This window comes from Myzus persicae, unplaced genomic scaffold, assembly GCF_001856785.1.
Source record: "Myzus persicae strain clone G006 unplaced genomic scaffold, MPER_G0061.0, whole genome shotgun sequence".
Classification (NCBI taxonomy): Eukaryota; Metazoa; Arthropoda; class Insecta; order Hemiptera; family Aphididae; genus Myzus; species Myzus persicae.
Window position 1 is genome coordinate 24717 of NW_019100694.1, and position 5105 is coordinate 29821.

Here is a 5105-nt window from a genome sequence, read left to right on the forward strand (position 1 = left end):
TTAGAATATGTGTTAGTTTAACCTAGGTCTCGCTTTACACATAATTCTCATAATACACGCAATTTTGAATTTCTCCCACAGCCCTACTCTAATGTCTGGGTTGTTTTCATAAAACTCTTATGTTACACGGATGGATAGATTTCGATACGCTATCAACTGTTCCCGGTTCTACTCCCCCGTAAGACGTGGTGGATCTAACTGTTTAAATATAATAGTGGCTACGCCCACCTCTGGCATGTCGTCATCTCGAGCTACGTCATTGAAATACTCGTATACTAATGGTTTTGTTGAGGTTTTCCATTCGTCTTCCCTCGCCATTAAACCTACTATACACCTACACAATAGCGCCATGCTGGACAAACCGGCTATGCGGTCATGACTGTGTAGCGAGCTGTGACTATGACTTATAATTAGTAAATCCCTCAGGTAGCTATAAATAAACATGTGATTGACACGATGTCACTCAAAGAATAAGAAGAACTCCATATATATATATATTAGTTGAAGGAGGCCAACGAAGTACCATAAATCATTGCGCGTGACCTCCAAACGTATGTGTTCATAGATATATCACTACTCATATGAATATTATTAAAATAGTCGCATCAAAAGCGTTGTGTTGTCACAGAGATGACAACGAGCAGAAAGACTAGGGACATCCGGTGAGTGCAGCGCGTGGCCGCCCACGGTATGACCTTATATGGTAAAAGTAGTAGGGTACTCAGCAGGGATACGATCCAAGTATAGCCATTATAAATACGTCGCTCGAACGGGCTCGGTAGACGGACCAACACCAACGACGAGCTAGGAGCTAGGATATGACAGTCACACCTCGCTAGTCTCCATTCTTTAATATAGTCACTTTGGACTTATACATTTATTGTTTTTTGTCATAATCAAATAAAAGTATTCAATTTATAAAAAAAAAGAACAACTCTTCTTATTTATTTACAACACCATCAAACGGGCGTAGTCGGTTTGTTACAATTGGCGCTGTGGACAGGATTTGAGAATTTGAGAATAATAATCGCTATAATAATAATCGGCTGTCATATAGTATGCGGTCTACCGGTGAATTTACGAGTATAGTATGCGGTCTACCGGTGATTTACGAATATAGTATGCGGTATACCGTGAATAAATAAATTTAAAATACCATAATATTATAGTATAATTTATAGTAGTAGTAATGTCTAGTAAAAAATTAATAATTAAAAATTTGTTAGTCAAAAAATTTGTTGTCAATGAATATAAATAAATATAATATAATACGTTATACAAAAACTTCCGCCATATCTCTTAAAAATGCATTAAATAAATCTGATTTATTTATTCCTCGCCACCATGTTTCCATGAGATACCTGCAATAATATGTATACTATTACATTAAATTTATTAAACATAACTTATAATATTTTTACCTTGGAAGGAGATCAGGACTTGTACCACACATATTTTTAACTACTTTTAAGCGTAATGGTCTCCATAAACTTTCGATCCTCTGAGTGTGCGCTTGTGTTAGTGGATCAACAAAATTTTCGCTGTGGTTAATTTTCTCACCTTAAGCTTTGTGTTGTTTGACATCCCTTTCTCTTACAACGTAAAACTCTCCTTTCCTTACCTCTCTCCTTACGTAGGTATAAATTCATTCCACTTCCACACTTTAAACATTCGGCATTTTCATTATTTGCCACAAGATTTTTGCTGATTAAAAAGTTTGTGGTTGATTCGTCACTACTAATTATTGAATAAAAGTCTTTTGCCAACATATTGGGTGTATAAAATATGGTGTTAAAATGTGGTGTCGCGCAATAAATGACATACTGAGCAACTGAGCTATTGGGCCAATACTTTTACAAAATGTTGAAGTATTGTTATCTGTGTATAATGCAATTAAGATAAAGTATATCTAAAAGATAGAAAAAGATTGCGGGTAAAACCGTAGGTAGACCGCATCTTACAGCGGCCGGTAGAACGCATTTGCCGGTAGACCGCATACTATATGACAGCCTANTAATTTATAGTAGTAGTAATGTCTAGTAAAAAATTAATAATTAAAAATTTGTTAGTCAAAAAATTTGTTGTCAATGAATATAAATAAATATAATATAATACGTTATACAAAAACTTCCGCCATATCTCTTAAAAATGCATTAAATAAATCTGATTTATTTATTCCTCGCCACCATGTTTCCATGAGATACCTGCAATAATATGTATACTATTACATTAAATTTATTAAACATAACTTATAATATTTTTACCTTGGAAGGAGATCAGGACTTGTACCACACATATTTTTAACTACTTTTAAGCGTAATGGTCTCCATAAACTTTCGATCCTCTGAGTGTGCGCTTGTGTTAGTGGATCAACAAAATTTTCGCTGTGGTTAATTTTCTCACCTTAAGCTTTGTGTTGTTTGACATCCCTTTCTCTTACAACGTAAAACTCTCCTTTCCTTACCTCTCTCCTTACGTAGGTATAAATTCATTCCACTTCCACACTTTAAACATTCGGCATTTTCATTATTTGCCACAAGATTTTTGCTGATTAAAAAGTTTGTGGTTGATTCGTCACTACTAATTATTGAATAAAAGTCTTTTGCCAACATATTGGGTGTATAAAATATGGTGTTAAAATGTGGTGTCGCGCAATAAATGACATACTGAGCAACTGAGCTATTGGGCCAATACTTTTACAAAATGTTGAAGTATTGTTATCTGTGTATAATGCAATTAAGATAAAGTATATCTAAAAGATAGAAAAAGATTGCGGGTAAAACCGTAGGTAGACCGCATCTTACAGCGGCCGGTAGAACGCATTTGCCGGTAGACCGCATACTATATGACAGCCTAATAATCATAGATAAAATAATAATAATTTCAATAACAATAATAATTATCAGCAACAAAGTTTTAATCCGAGAGGAAATAATAATAATTTTATTAGACCGCAATATAATAGACCGGATGTGAATCGAAATAACAGAAACAATTTAAATAATAATCAATATCCGCCGCGAGATACAAATAATTATAATTATAATAATATCCAATGCTATCAGTGTGGAGGAAATCATTACGCACGCGATTGTAATATACGACGAAATAATAATGCGCGACTGCCTAACAATAATTTTACGCGACCATCTAACACTCAAAATAACTATACGCGACAACCAACTAATTATAATACTCCAGGAATGATCACTTGTACGTATTGTAAACTAAATGGATATGACATCTCCACATGTTATAAAAAACGAAATAATGATCGTAATGCTTCGGGAAACTTGCCAAGATCGGGCGAGACAAGTGGTGCTCGACCGATAAATTTAATAGCCACTGTAGAGGAGGAACAAAACGATGTTTATACAACGTATAAATCTTAAATGACAATCATCTTACTTGTCAATCTGCCAACTTAAACGGAAAGTTCGCTGAATTATTAGTAGACACTGGAAGTGAAGTTAATTTAATAAAATTCGGTGCCTTAACAGGAGAAACACTTGTACAAGAAAATAAAAAAATATATTTAAAGGGAATTAATGATAATATAGTATCGACAGTAGGATTAGTAAAGATAATTTTAAATGTTGATAATAATGATATTGAAACAGAATTTCAAGTGGTACAAAACTCGTTTCCTATACTAAAAAATGGTATTTTAGGACATGATTTTTTAATAAAAAATAGAGCAATTATAGATATAGCTAATAATTCGTTAATAATAAATGATAAGTTAATTAATAAAGATAATTTAAGTTTTACATTAAAACCAAGAACAGAAACAGTAGTCACCGTGCCAATTGCCGACACTACTATGGAAAATAAAAATATTTTTATTTATAAACAAGAACTGATTAATGATGTGTACTGTACCAACGTAATAGGAACAGTAAGGTCAGGGAAAATAATAATTAGTATATTAAATGTTTCTGAAGTAACAAAAGAAATAAATGAAAGTACTATTAATAAAATATTATAGGAACCATCAAAAAATTATAGTATACACGAAATACATACTGACAATAATAATAAAAATCGAGTGAATAGAATTTTGAATTTAATACTAAGTGATCATATGAATGTTGAGGAAAAACAGTCTATATTTGAGATATGTGAAAAATAAGCAGAAATATTTCATTTGGAGGGAGATCGGTTAACTTTTACAAATGCTGCAGAGCATGTTATTAATTTAAATCATAATCAACAACCTATTTATCAAAGACCCTATATATTACTTCACTCACAACCAGTGGCGGTTCTGGCATTAAATTTTAGAGGAGGCAACATTTTGTAACCCAGGCTAACCCATGGTGGGCTTTGCTCCCCCTCCCCCTTCATCAACAAAATTTTAAAAATATTAATTTTTTTTAATTAAAAAAAACATTTATAATAATAATTAATAACAATAACATTTTTTTAATGGACTAGGATATTTTTATTCTTTCTAGTATCATACAAATAAAACAAATTATAGAAAATATACTTAATAATACCTAATATACATAAAATCAAGAAGTAAATATTTTATTATACATAATAACAAACAGGTACAATAGGATTAATAAAATAGCAAAATTTGTAATGAGGAAAATAAACAATTAATATTGTTTTTATTATGTTTTATACATTAAATTAATAGTTCTGTCTTTTTGACTAGCATAAATATTTATAATATCATCATAAAATGGTTCATTTTGTTTAAGTTGCTGAGTTAGTAACTTTTCAATAGATATTGTAGAGAGACAGCTCAAGCGTTGTTGTGAGGTACTGTTTCTTAAATAGGTTTTAATTCTTTTTAAACAAGAAAAGCTTCTTTCAACAGAAACACTTGTTGACGGAATGGTCAAAATTAACACAAATAGTTTATATGCTTCAGGCATAACATCCTTTATACCACTTTTTTCAAATATTTTAACCAAGTCATAAATATGTTGTAGATTTTGATACTTGTCATCATTGTATAAAACTTCTAATTCTACTTTAAATTTTTTTTCATCATGGAATATATCAGAATATGTTCTTTTTAGATTTTTAAAAGCAATGATGGGAAATTGGTTAGAATATTCTTTGAATTTTGATACATCAGCCAATTGTAA

General features: G+C 31.4%; 1 long non-coding RNA gene across 1 annotated transcript; it reads right to left on the minus strand.

Annotated features, from left to right (window-relative positions):
• Positions 1–1037: 1037 nt before the first annotated feature.
• LOC111042511 lies at positions 1038–2005 on the minus strand. Its single transcript, XR_002605457.1, has 2 exons — positions 1422–2005; positions 1038–1361 (listed from the first exon to the last, which is right to left on the minus strand). It is a non-coding gene; the product is annotated as an uncharacterized LOC111042511 (long non-coding RNA).
• Between the last annotated feature and the right edge of the window lie 3100 nt (positions 2006–5105).